The following is a 15759-nucleotide window of genomic DNA, read 5'->3' on the forward strand; positions in this document are numbered from 1 at the left end:
TCTTTTATGTAATATTTATATCATGCTGATAATATTTTCATACTTTGATAAAATCAGTGTTTAAAAAAAATGGTAATAAAAATTTGGCAAGGTGCCGTCTATATTTCGGACAAACTGTCCTTCCAAACCTGTTGAAAACAGTTTAATATGATAATATCAAAATCTCAGATATTTCACAGTCTCTATTTCTCAATAAAGTCAATAGACTTTTACAGTCATTAAACAATTCCACGATACAGTCCATAATAATTTAAATATATCTAGAAAATCTCCATGTTATTTAATATGTACAAGATATTACAAACTTTAGAGCTTTCATAATATCACAAAATACAAGGCCGAATTTCAAAAATACAACAAAAGTACAAAATATAAGATATCCTAAGTCCTACCATGTATGCAATACAATGCAGTGCAGATGACTCTGGACTCCTGTGCAGATCTGATATCTCACCCGATTGTAGGTCTGCTGGGCTCCCTAGCTGTGTCTCCAATAGCTACGCGTTACGAAAGCAACGCGCTAAGCAATTTTGCTTAGTGGTGCCAAATATAAAGAAATATACACTAAAATAAAGTAAATAAAGTGTTTAAGAATTTATAACATCGATATACTTTGCAGTTGCTGATTCTACTTTTATTTGCTAACATTTCAATATTTGCTAATTTTTGTAGTGTATGTCAAGATGATCGGATTTAGCTATTTGAATTTAATAGTACTTGAATTACTGCCCATGTAGCCTATATACTGACCAGACTGGATAAACGGATATACTGGCACTGGGTACCTAGTACCTCGGGCTGTCACACCATCGATCACAAAGTGTCTCCTGATGTGCAAACAGTGTGGCTGAAAAGCCATATAGTCAATCTGGCGATAAGCCAAGTATAATAACACAATATGTATAGCCGTAGGCTATTAAAGTCACAGTGCGGCATAATATGCCGTAAAAACACAGTATAGCATAAAGCTATTTACAGAACAGCTGTCAGAATCCTATTGGCATGGCAACCTATCCAAACTAGTCAACTAGGCAAACCAGGGCACATTGTAAATTAATTGTTTAATTCTTTAATTTTTAGAGTTTACTAGCTATTATGTAATTCATAAGTCAATGCATATGTTGACCTTTTTAGGTGCTATGGATAAGTTGCTTCTGGCATCAACATGTCACAAATTATAATTCAATATGCTGCCAATATAGTGCAATTTACCATTTTTACAAGTTGGCATTCATTGCTAAATTGCTTCAAGCATCATTGTATGTAGATGTCAAATTCTCAATTTTTGTGTGCTAGATTGGTCTAGCTTAAAGTCCTATTTATCTTGATTTTTAGCTTCTGGTCAAAGAAGAAAAATTGTAGCTCTATGTCTTATTGCACACGGGGCAAAATTTTAGATCATTCTGAGTTGTATAGACCAAGATATGGTCAATTTACTAAAGCTGGACAGATTGCACCTTTAGTGCAAAATTTGATCAATTTTAGGTCACTTTTAGTTCTGGCAGTTTTGGTACCCGAATTTGTGCTAGCTATTTGACTTGGTTCTGGTCATTTCTAGGCTTTAGTGTCCTCATAAGAATTTTAGCTCTATGTCTAAGCTATCCATGGTAAAAATTTCAGGTCAATTGGACCTGTTTTGAGTGAGTTATGGTCATCCTAATGATTACTATTCATATGGTCAAAAATCTGGGTTGCAAGGTTGCCATTCCGGATTTGGTCATTTTTAAGGTCAGTTTCTAGGCAGAATTTTAGCAACATTTCTATATGAAAATTGGCCTATTTGGTGTCTAGTTTCACCCCCAATTGGCCTCATACCAATTGGGTTCACAGTTTGGAACTTATGACCTAATTTAAGTACTACCAACAACACAAAACCTGCATAAGACAATTACACTTCCAATTTGCCATTCCTCCTCCTCCTCATGACTTCATTATTCATTCATAGCACTTATAAAAATACTAAACACAATTACAGCAAGCATATTGCATAGAACACTCAAGTGCTCAATGCACAAAATTCACCATTCAAGTTCAACATTCACTTCCACCAAAATTCAACATATCTCAATATCAATATTACACATGCACTTCCATATACTCATACCTCAATATCAATTACACATGCTGCCCACAATTTAATACTATTATATTTTATTAATAAACTTCATATTCACACACACAAATTCATGATATTATAGGCTGCCAAACATGGCAGTTTGCCAAAGCATCAAGACCCCATTTCAAACCCTTAATTCAGGCACTAACATGCACATACTTGGATATTAACTTACTACATCTTCCATTTGAGTTAATCAACCTTAATTCCCATCTATTAGAGGTAAGAAAAACTCAAATACAACAAATCTTCATGGCTGCCAAAAATGGACAAGTTCATTTCTCAATGTTTTCTTCATTTCTCTTCACCAAAATACTCACCTCAACCTAAACACAAGGTTTACTAAAGCAAGGGAGAAGATTTGGACACTTACCACTTTTGGAGCTTGTTAAAACTTCACCAAATCTTATTTTTCTTGTTGTCAATATCTTCCCCAAGGTTAGTAGGCAAGCTTTAATGAAGGAATCAAGTGGAAAGGAGGCTTGGAATGGGGTTGCATGGAGCTTGGACAATTTCGGCCATGGGAGCTTTCATGGAGGACAATTCGGCTAAAGCTTTAAAGGTTGAAGATGAAGATGATAATGAGTACAATCTACTATCCCAAAGCTTATTTTGGTGTCCCAATATACAAGTTAGTGGAGCACTAAGTTCATTTTAATGTTTAATTAGTTAAAGTTTCCTTATTTGCTCATTTATCTCAATTCTTTCACTATTTACATAATGTATCTCATTTTAATTTTTAATGAAATTTTCTAAGTACAATATCATTTATTTTTAATGGATATTCAGGTCAAAAGGCAACTCTAGGTGTCAAATGACCAAAATGCCCCACTTCGGGTTATATTCCCCATTTTTCGGTAACACCAATTTTTGTCTGTTTCTCGATTTTTCATTTTTCTTTGTACTAATTTATTAATTTTTCTTTGATAATTTTAGTGTTAATTATATTTCAATAAACCTTTACTTACAACCCAAAATTTAATTTCGAGGGTTTCCCGCGGTCCTGGGGTCGGCAACGGCCTTCCCGGTGCGATCACCCATCGCTGTGGTGCCGACTTGTTTAACTTAGCTTCACTTTCTCTCTTTCATTTTTTTTTTGATTTTTCTTGTATTTTCTTTTTATTTATTTCATCATTATATGTCTGTTCACTATTACAGAAGTGTAGTTCTAGACATCCTGACTTGCCTGGACTGATATTTGGCCACTAGAGCAACAGAACGTACAGAACACGTACAATGGGGATGTTACATCTCCTCCACTTGTTAGGGTTGAGTTTTCTCTCTCCGGTTGAAGTGTTGAGGTGCATTGCCAGTTGAGGAAGGATTGAATGAGTACTCATATTTGCTAGCCCACCCATGTGTTCCCCTTTAGCCTTTGGTTATTGGGAATATTGGCTTTGTTGTGGTGTACAACCCGACATTGTTTTAGTGTCATGCTCTGAACTGTGTGAATGTTTTTAACACCCTTAAATTATGCATACTTCGATAAAATGTTATTGAAACAAATGTTTGTTAGTGGTTGGAAAATAATATATTGTTTTCATGATTCAAGAAAAATATGAATATTTCAATTGCTTTGTTATGATTTGGATAAATTCAGATTAATTGATCAAATGTTATTCAACAAATGATTTGTATGATCGAAAATATTAACCTAGATTTTATGAATTATGAAGAATTTTGGATATTTCAAGCTTTTTATTATGATTTGTTAAGGTATATTTTGTATTGAATTTTAATTTATTAGCTATGCACCATTGAGTTCACCACTCAACGATAGCTTTGTATGCTGTCGCAGGTAAAAGAAAATATAGAGCAGCTGAGTGAGATCACATGAAGCTGTGACTTGAAGACGTGTTGGGGCTATCTTCAAGTATATCATAGGTATATCCTTGTACATTAAGTTTTGATGTAATTATGTAATTATACGTATGTAATTACATTCGAGCAGTTGTACAGAAATAATTGTAATATATTTGGGGACTGTAATCAAATGTAAGTTATTGTAATATTATTTTTCTGAGATGATCGTTTGAAAAGTTTTGTAATATTAATATTATTACTTCAATGGATGTAAACATTTAAATTTCTTTTTGAGACTTGCGAATGATGAATTATTTTCTTTATGATGAAATTTATTGAGAATGGAATGAGATGATTTGAGTTGACTGAGTTTCAATTGGGTATGATATATTTTTGTAAATTGTTTTCATCAGGTTTGAAGAACTGTTTTGATATAGTTTTAGCCATAACCACGCGGATTTTCTGCAAAATTTTACAAATGCCTAATTATTTCTAAATAAGATTTATGACATATATTTGAATTCAAAACACTTAGTTTAAATTTTTATCACCACGCTAAACTTAAACCTTAAATTGTTGTGTCAAAATCCCTTGTAGTATATTTAATAGATTATCGGTAGGCGAAGTTCGATAATTTATTAGGTATACTACTGGATCATGCGAGGGGTAAGGTGTGACAACACTTGCCAAAGTTTAAATGGTTAAGAGACCTAGTGGTTCATATGAAGCAATATTTGATCATCATGAAGACAACATGCTTGAATGATGATCAAATCACTCATCTCTTCCCTCTGTCATTAAAAGGGGCTGCTATATCATGGTATGACAATTTAGGGGATGAGGTCAAAAAAGAATGCAAAGGTTTAGTTAAAGCATTCATCAGGCAGTATTTGTATAATACTACCTTGGATGTAACTAGAAGAGATGAGGCCCAATGAGTCATTCACCGAGTTTATGGTGAGATGGAGAAAGAAGGCTGCCCTCCTGGTACAATGACCATTGGAGAAGGAGAAAATCAAGATGATTATAGTAAATCTATTACCTGCTTATCGTGAAAAGATGTACTATCTTCCAATTTCCAATTTTGGAGATTTCTTTCATGTCATGGTGGAATTAGAAGACAAAATGAATAAGATGGTTGATGAGCAAAGCTTCTCAAGGGGGTGAATGAATCATGAGGAAAATGCTTACTTCAATCGTGTTCCTCAAAGTAGAAGGCTCGATGTTCAGGCTATAAGAAGATTTTTGAGTTGGGTGAACCTATGGCATTAGTTTTTGCAAAACTGAAGGATGAGGGATTGATCCACCCTTTGATCAATACTCAGATACCGAACCCATTGCCAAAGAAATTCAAGAAAGACTTGTATTATGAATTCCATCAGATTCTAGGTCATAACATAAACAAGTGTAGTCATCTCCACCATGAGATATAAGATCTTATTGATGATGGAAAGATACCTAACCCAGAAGCTAGAATATTCTAAAAAATCATGCCATTTTTGTTTATCATTTGAATAAAATTATTATATAAATAAAAAAAATATTGTTTTGGCTTGTTTACTAAGTTTATTTCAATTTTGATTTAATATGCTTTGCACTTAAGGTTTTATTAAATATTAACATGAATGAATCTATGATGATTAATTGGGGTACTCTAGAAAATACTAAAGAAACAAAGTTTGTTATTGATCTAAATCTGAAAGAAAATTGAGCAATCATAATTTGTTATGGAAAAGTACTTCAACATGGAAAATGGGAATTTCAATTCAAACTATCAAAGTGAGAGATACTAAGTTCTAATAGGTGGGGCCATCCAAAATTTTATTGAAGGGGGACAGCAGATTCGAGAATCCCACTGACGTGAATGGAGCACTTTATTTAAGAGATGCTTGCTAGGTTGAAAACCCGTAAAAGGAAGCCTTGGCAAAAATTAGAGTACAAAAGCTCGCTAGAATGAAAACCCATAAAAGGCAACCTAAGTAAAAATTAGAGTTCAAAAAAAGAAGAAGAAAATAAAAAAAGAAGAAAAAGAAAAGGAAACAAAGAAAAAAAAGAAATAAAAAAAGAAGAGAAATAAGTAAGATTAAAAAAAAAAAGAAATAAATAAAGAAACAGAATAGGAAAGGTAGAGAGTTGGTTAGAAAACCTACAAGGGCTAGCCAACGAATTATGAATGCTTTATTTTCTTTTAGAAATTAGATCAATCATCTAACTTTGTACTAAAAAAGAGTAAAAGTGGTGTCTAAATTAATTATGAATAGATAAAGGCATTTTAATGTTAGATGAACTATTAAATGTTTTGCATATGATTAGAAAGAAAAATGAAAGTGAAGAAGCCAAAATGGATTTTTTTTTAAAAAAAAGAGAGAATAAAAGAAAAAAAAAAGGCTCGCTAAGTTGAAAATAAAAAAATGGTGATTTAGGAAAAAATTTGAGTAGCTAGCTAAGTCGAAAACTCATAAAGGTGACTTAGGCAAAAGTTAGACCAAAATGGAAAGAACTGCAATAGGTTAAGATATCTAACTGGGAGGCAATAATGATTATGCTACTTCAAAATCATGAAGGGCATTGGAAACAAGTGCTTCAATGAGACCTCGAATTGGGGGGCAAGATAATAGTTGAGAGAAAAAAGACCGAAGGTTATTGCATGAAATGTCATAGGAAGCATAAAAAAATAGATCATTTACCAACATTCAAAAAGAGGTCCATTTGAAAGATCGAGTTACCAACATAAGGATAACAAAAGAATAGGAAAAAAAATATAAGCTATATGCACTAAGTAAATCAGGACACATCTTGCATCATTCATAGCTAAGAAATAGAAATCATTAGGTAAGTAAAAGTTAGAGACATGAGCATAAACATTTGAGCATGCACATCATTAAACACATCAATCATTATCATAGAAAGATGCATCTATATCCTATTAGCAATGTCTGCATTGAATATAGAATTGCATGAGAGAAGAAAAAATGAAAACAAAAAAGAAAGAAACGATGAAAGAATGATAAAATTGATTGAACGGGTGGTAAGCTAAGAGATTAAATTCACATGCTTAAAAGGGCATGAGGAATAAAAGCAATATGCTTGAAAGGGCATAAGAATTAGAAGCAACATACTTGAACAGGCATGAGGATTAAGAATAACATATTTGAAAAGGCATGAGGTTTAGAAGTAGCATGCCTGAACAAGCATGATAATTAGGAGCAACATCCTTGAATACGTGTGAGGATTAGAAATAAAATGCTTGAATGAGTATGAGGATTAGAAGCAACGTGCTTGAATAAGCATGAGGATTAAGAGTAACATGTTTGAAATGAGGATTAGAAGTAACATGCTTAAACATGCATGAATATTGGAAGCAACATGCCTGAAAAGGCAAAAGGATTAGGAATAACATGCTTGAAAAGGCACGAGGTTAGAAGCAACATGCTTGAACAAGCATGAAGATTGGAAGTAAAATGCTTAAAAAGGCATGAGGATTAGAAGAAACATGCTTGAACATGCATGAAGATTTGAAGCAACATGATTGAAAAAGCATGAAAATTAGGAATAACATGCTTGAAAAGGAGTGAGGATTAGAAGCAATATGCTTGAAAAGGCATGGAGATTAGGAGCAAAGTGCTTGAACATGCATGAAGATTGGAAGCAATATGCTTGAAAAAGCATGAGGATTAGGGATAATATGCTTAAAAAGGAATGAGGATTAGGGATAATATGCTTAAAAAGGCATGAGGATTAGAACCAAAATGCTTGAAAAGGCATGAGGATTAGAAGCAACATGCTTAAAAAGGTATGAGGATTAGAAGAAGCATGCTTAAAAAGGCATGAGGATTAGAAGCAATATGCTTGAAAAGGCATGAGTATTAGGAATAACATGCTAGAACAAGCATGAGGATTAGAACAACATGTTTGAACAAGCATGAGAATTAGGAGCAACATGTTTGAATGGGCATGAGGTTTATAATCAACATGTTAGAACAAACATGAAGATTAGGATTAGTATGAAAATAAGATAGAATAAGCTGGATAGGGAGAGGACTCTTAAGGGTGACATAAGAATGAAGGAAAAGGCTAGGATTTGCATTACAAGCATTTTTGTATATTAGGCATAAAAAAATGCATTTCATTCTCAAAGAGATGCAAGATTGCATTTTCATCCTCATAAAAGTAGCAAATCACAAAAAGGTCACTAGACAAACTGAAAATTACAAAGAGATCCAAATTTTGAGTCCAAATTTTGCATCTTTGCTTTCAAAATGGCTTTTTTCTTCAAAAGATCAAAAATTACATTTTAGTCCTTAGTGAAATCACAAAATTACAAAATGGTCCCTGGATGGAAAAAAGTTTTCAAAAGAAGTCCAAAAGGTCCCCAGTGAATTTTAAAGGCAAACACCTCCCTAGCAGAGATTTTCAAAAGTATGAGCACAACACTTAACACCTAAATTATGAGATTCCAAGCAATCTTACAAAGTTTTTTTTTTTTTTTCAAATCAAGATGCATTTGTCAAATTTCGGAGTCTGATTCTCCTTTAAAATGAGATACATAGGCAATCTATGTGTTACTTAGATGCGAATCCCAAAAATCCCAAATCAGGCTTTTCAAATCAAGTTGAATTTCTTTTTGTAACTACGAGAGGATTTGATTCTCTCTCAAAAAGAGATACGTAGGAAGCTTAGAGGTTCTAGGTACAAAGCCTGAAAATTTTCAAAATCCCACACTTCTGCTACAGTCTATATAACCATTAGTCTTAGAAGGGGCAGGAAACATAGTTAAAGCCCTGGCCTAACTCTGGCAGTGAGTATATCACAGAATGTGGCATACTCAAACCTCACTTCCTTACATCGTGTGAGTCAACATACTTTAATGGACTTTGGCAGTACCTTTGGCACTATTCCCAAACTCTGCCAAAGTGGGGAGCAAACTATAGACATTTATTTTTTGACCTTTGGAATGCATGATTTGTAAAAGCAATGAGGGGACCTATGATGAAATAACACTAGATAATGAGTGATCTTAAAACACTCAGAAGACTTTAAAATGACAGAACTATCTTCAGTTAATCAATTCGATCGATTTGACTTTGATCCGCTAATTGGGAGCGTAAAATGGTTTTTTCACTGTAAAGCTCAAAAACCCAAATTGTTTAATTATGCTTAATTTAATATTTTTAGGGTTACATGTGGGACTAGAAAATAATAAAATAAGTTTAAGCCCGTTAAATTTATTAAATTTTTCTAATGAAAAAGTGGCCTTTTAATGGATTTTTTTACTTAGTTATATTTTAAAGCCTTTTAAAAAATATTTTTTTAGGATAAAAATGAAAAAATAAAAAAGAGAACAAAAAATATATTTGAGGGATAATTATCCCTCATAACCACTTGGTTAGAGGAATAATTATCCCCCATTTATCTTTTCATTTTAGATAAGATTTTGAAATTATTTGAGGAATAATTATCCCTCATAATCAGTTGGTTAGAGAAATAATTATCCCCAATTTATCCATTCATTTATTTTAGATAAAATTTTAAAATTATTTGAGGAATAATTATTCACCATAACCAGTTGGTTAGAGGGATAAATATCCTCAATTTCTCTATTATTATTTTTCAGATAGAATTTTCAAATTATCTGAAGGATAACCGGTCGGTTAGAGGGATAATTATTCTCCATTTATTTTAATTAGATTTTTTTATAGACTTTAGGATGATTTTCTTTTACTATAAATACCTTTACCCAAAAGAGAATGAACCAAAATTTATTGGAGCACTCTAGGGAGATTCTAAACTAATTAGAAGACTCTCTTTTGTGCCATTAGAGCTATAATTGCCCATCCTTTGACAAAAATTACCTTACTCAATTTTTAAGATTTAGGTTCATCTTAGGTACCCAATTAACCAAAATCATTTCTCCATTGATCCTGGATATATTTACCTTTTGTATGCTTTGTTTCTTTTTGTTCATTTAGAGGTATTCTTGAGTGCTCAAAGAGCCTTCTAATTAACTTTTGATTTTATGCAGTCAAATATGTGAGTCAAATTTTGTAACCTTGGGTAAATGGTTTTTATTTTAGTATTTATTTCTTTTAAACTGTTTGTTAAGATGTCAATCTCAATTCCATGTCTTTAGATTTGTAATAGCCTTAGTTTTTTTTTTTCATGTATATAAATTCAATTTGGTTAATGAGCTAGTTTTCGCATATATACTATATATGGTATGTCACTTTCATTTGATTTATTGGCCCAAATAATTTCTTGGTAGTGCCATCTTTTATTTATTTATTTATTTTTGTGTATCATTGTACATTAACCCATGCATGTTTTTGGTTGATTTATTTTCCTATTATGGATAATTTTAAATTTGAACACAAAGTGGTTGCCCATGCATTATGATTCTCATTTTTTCTTTTTGGTTCATAATATTTTATTGTATTTAATTTCTTCTTATTTTGATTTTATGCTAACTTTGTTTATTTTCTTATGCATGAGTTCGATGATTGTCTTTTGAGAACATTAGAAAATTGAATGGGGGAAATTGGGATTGAAGTTCCAAATTTGAGGTCAAAGATTTTACATAAGTTTTATTAATTTTTGGCTTTAATTTTTGTTGTCATTCTTTTTGCTTTAATATTTTATTCTTTTGAGCATAATAAGGCATGAATGGATCCAAAGAAATTTCAAAAAGAACCAAAGCATACAAAAGGAGATCAAACATGGTAAAAAAAAAATGGAATGGAGCTTGAAGGCATAAGCTAAAAATTGGAACAAAATGCATCAGAATTCAAGACCCCTTGCATGGGATAAAAGCCTAAAAGGCCAGATAATAATTATAGGAATTTTATTGGGTTGTAAAAGACTATTTTAAAGTTTAATTTCTATTTTCCTTTCCCTTTCTTTAATTAACTTTAAATTACTTTAGTTTGTTCTTAAAATATTGAATTGAACCTTTGGTATGTAATTGAGTTTTAAAAGATGCATATAGGAAAATATTGTAATAAAAGGCCTAAGTAATCAACCTAGAAACTAAAGGTAATAAAAGGCCTAAGTACACAACCTAGAAACTAAGGCATGCTTAGGAACACCCTTTTTATGTGCATAGTATGATTGAAAAGCCCTTAATGATCTTTACTTAGTACTTTATGTAATCCAACATGTTCAATAGCATGTAAATAAATATTATATATAATTAATTTAGTTTAATTCACATGTTAGAGCAAGATGGTAAAATATGGTAATGTCACCTAACTTAGAAACTTAACATGGTTAGGAATTATATGTGTGTGCTTTAACATGTTTATGCATGTAATAATTTAGTTTTCATAATGGGTGTTAAGGAATTAAATAAAAGAAAAAATAAGATAAACTTTAGGAATCATTAGCAGAGGCTGGCCCTTATTCTAAGATAAGTCCAGGTAGAAAGGGTGCCTAACACTTTCCCTCTCTTGTACCCATTATCCAGAACCTAGGCCCATTGGGCTCATGGTACAAGGGGTAAGTTGCCACCCACATCCCTTCTTATAAATCTTTCGAGTTATTACCTGGATGGCGACTCCTTTCCTCTGCCTTTGTGGCATTAATATGTAAGTATCGTGCAAGTGTTATGAGAAGATGATGCTAAACCAGATTCAAAGGATCCACAAACATGTTGAACCTTTATACTATGTGAGCTAAAATCTTGCAAAACTTGAACAACATCTTTATTATCCATGGTTTGTGGACTTGATTGTGACCCCTGTGGTGTTGATAAAATTTTGGGACAACAAACTTTGTAAGAAAATGCTACCAAAATTTTTGTAACATCAAAATATACCTTATAACACTAATTTTTTTTGCTTACTAGAAAACTAATATCCACTACATAAAACTAATGCTATGCTTCTTAAGAAATTCTGGACCAAATTGTTAGAATTATGACTTATGATACTAATGCAATTTATTTACTACTTGCCCAATATGGACAAATTGTAAAAATATTTTGCACAGATGTACCATTTAGTTTCTCACTTTACAATAATACAACATATCATTCATTATTTCTTAACTATTTTCCACTAAATCCTATAACAATCCACCACCAAACTTGCACAAACACTTTAGAAACACTTCACTTCATGGAACCAAGATTTAGTCCACTATATCAACTTTAAACACAAAAATTGTTGTGACCCAAATTCTGGGCTGGACCAGCATTAAGACTTGGGTCAGCATAAGGCCCCCAAAGCCCGTAGTAAGCCTAACTATTCTAGCCCAACCGTAAGCCCATACTCTAAGTCCCATTTCAAGGAATCAACTGGACAGAGTCCAACCATAACTTGGACTATCCAACGGGGAGTTTTTAGCTCACCTAACTTGTAATCACAGAATATATTAGTTTAGGGAGCTCAACTCACCCTCACAATCCTCAACATAGCAATTTAATCAAATGGGAAGCTCCCTCATCCAAGATATATACCTATCCCATATATCCACACATGCATAAAAAATAGGTTTACAATTTCAAAATAAATAAACTATTATAGTCTTAAGTTAAATAAAATACTTCTAGCACATGCAGAGCTCTAGATTTTTAGATAATACTATGAAATACTGATATTGCTTCTAAGAGACCTGCAATGAAGGAACAAATACCAACATATTCAATCAAATTCAAACAATATTCGTATAAAGAATAATTTAGAGTCCTCACACACCCTTGTGTTACATCAATCAAATATATATATGGGGGAGCTGATCCCCTACATAGCTCTCTTAATTCCAACCTCTGCCAGCGAGATCAACTCAAGCTAGACTTTCTCTTAATAATCCAAATGCGGGGGTCAGTGAGATCAACTCAAAGCCGTCCTCACCCCGACTTATCACAAAAAAGGATCGAACCATAAGCGAGACTAGCTCAAGCCGATTTGCCCATCCTACCTATATCTATTACCACAACTCACACATGCCGACACATGCACACAACTCCAAATTATCCTAAAGCACCACCCACATCAATTTCATCAAATAATAATACAATACAAAGTGTGCCTGTAATAGCTATATACATATAATTATAAGTGAATGTATGAGCATGCCTATATGCATAATAATATTGAAATTATAAATAAAATCAATATCTACTCATAGGTTAACTAAAGATCACTGAGGCGGCTGGGCAAAGGAGAAGAGTTAACCCGAATCACCTAAACAATTATATCCATGAATTTATTAATATTAAAACAAAACAAGAAAGTTTAAGAGTCAAAGACATCTTAAATTTATGCCAAAAAAACTAGCAGAATTTCCCCTATACCTATGACCTACTCAACCTACAAGGCAACTCAAACAACATTTCTACATCCAGTGGCCTCAGACCCACATCACAACAATATCATATTGCCTCTCTTAGGCCCACTAAAACAATAAAAAATCATATAATTACACATAAAAAAATTATTTAAAAATTCAGGGTGTTACATTCTTTCCCCCTTACAAAAAATTCATCCTCCAATTTTATGCAAAGAAGAACAATGACGCAAAGTTACACATCAAATAATAAGGGTACTTGCTGTGTATATCTCGCTCTAACTCTCAAGTGTATTCCTCCATAGATTGACTCCTCCACAGGACTTTAATCATAAGGATCTGCCTTGACCGAAGCTGTCTCATCTGATAGTCTACTATGGCTACTGATTGCTCTTCAAAGGTCAAATTTTCATTTAACTCTACTGTGTCTAGTTGCAACACATGAGAATGATCGGGAGCATACTTCCTAAGTATAGAAATGTGGAATACTGGGTGGATATGAGAAAGGTTTGGTGGCAACTCCAATTGATAGGCAATTGCTCCCACTCTGTCTGTGATCTCAAAAGGTCCTATGTAACGGGGTATCAACTTACCTTTCTTTTTAAATCTCATAACCCTTTTCACAGGAGAAACCTTCAAGATCACATAGTCACCCATTGCAAATTCTACATCTTTCTGCCTTGGATCTGTATAATTTTTCTGCCTGCTGAAAAATGTCTTTAAATGTTCCCTGATCAAAGGAACTATCTTTGAAGTGTACTACACTATATCTAAATCATGTACAATTGCCTCTCCAACTTCTGTCCAACATAGAAGGGATCTACACTTCCTGCCATATAATATCTCATGAAGTGCCCTTCTGAAATAACTACCTTTTCATGCACCTTATCGGAAATCATTGCTGATCTGATTTGGCTATTAAAGCATTAGCAAGACTTTTCTCTATGATAAAAACACCTATACTTCTTAGTTCCATGAAATTATGAGCTTCTAGTCTACTTTTTTCCATGAGGTAACTGTACCAACTCCTGCCTGTCTTATGTAACCAGCTGTTTAGAACTTTATCCATCTCCTCTACCTCAAATTTAAATCCTTTTATTGAAAAATATGCTTTAAACTTTTATGGTTAGTGTATATTTTGCACATTTCATAGGTAATGCCTTTAGATTTTTAGTGCAAAAACTAAAGCTGCCATTTCCATATCATGAGTGGGGTAGTTCTGCTCGTGCTTCTTTAATTGTTTTGAAGCATAAGCCACTACTTTACCATGCTGCATCAAGACACACCCCAACCCTACTCTAGAAGTATCACAGTACACTTATACCCTTCTCTACTCATCGACAAAGTCAACATAAGAGCTATAGTTAAATATTCCTTAAGCTTCTGGAAGCTTTCCTTACATTCATCTAACCAGAAGAACAGGACATTTTTTTGAGTCAACTATGTTAGAGAAGCTACTATTCTGGAGAAATTCTACATAAAACGCCTGTAGTAACTTGCTAGGCCTAGAAAACTTCGCATCTCGGTGACTGTAGTAGGCCTAAGCTAATTAATTACTGCTTTAATTTTCTTAGGGTCCACCCGAATACCTTCACTAGAAACCACATGTCCTAAGAATGAGATGCTCTCTATACAAAACTTAGACTTTGAAAATTTTGCATATAGCTGATGCTCCCTCAATGTCTATAACACCATCCCTAGATGCCACACATCCTCTTCCTCAGTTCGAGAATACACCAAAATGTCATCTATGAATACAATGATTAAGCAATCCAGGAACAGCCTAAACACCCTGTTCATTAAGTCAATAAAGGCCGCTAGTGCATTAATGAGTCCAAAAGACATCACTAGGAACTCATAATGACCATACCTAGTCCTGAATGATGTCTTTAGTACATCCTCACTTTTGATCCTCAGTTGGTGATAACCTGACCGCAAGTCTATTTTTGAAAAGTACCTTGCTTCTTGTAGCTGGTCAAACAGGTCATCAATCTGAGGAAGTGGATATTTGTTATTAATAGTTATTTTTTTCAACTGTCTATAATCAATACACAACCTCAAAGTTCCATCATTCTTCCTCACAAACAGAACATAATCACCTCAAGGTGAAGTGCTTGGCCAAATGAAACCCTTGTCCAATAGCTCTTGTAGTTGCTCTTTCAGTTCCTTTAGCTTTGTTGGTGCAATCCTGTAAAGTGGTATGGAAATGGGATTTGTACTTGGCAAAATATCTATGCAGAACTCCATCTCCTTATTTAATGGCAATCCTGGAAGCTCCTTAGGAAACACATTTACAAATTCTTTAACAGTAGTTATATTCTCCACATCAGTACCTTCAATAGATATGTCCCTCACTAGTGCTAAATACCCTTGACATCCACACCTCAACATCTTTCTGGCACTAATGGCTGACACTCAGTTGTATGGAGCTATACTCCTGTCACTATCAAAGCTAAACTCTTCCACTCTAGAAATATAGAAATGCACCTTTTTATTATTTTTTAATCTTAACTCTGTGATTGGTTTTCACCAGCACAACCACCATATAGTATCATACC

The sequence above is a fragment of the Hevea brasiliensis genome, chromosome 5, assembly GCF_030052815.1.
Source record: "Hevea brasiliensis isolate MT/VB/25A 57/8 chromosome 5, ASM3005281v1, whole genome shotgun sequence".
NCBI lineage: Eukaryota > Viridiplantae > Streptophyta > Magnoliopsida > Malpighiales > Euphorbiaceae > Hevea > Hevea brasiliensis.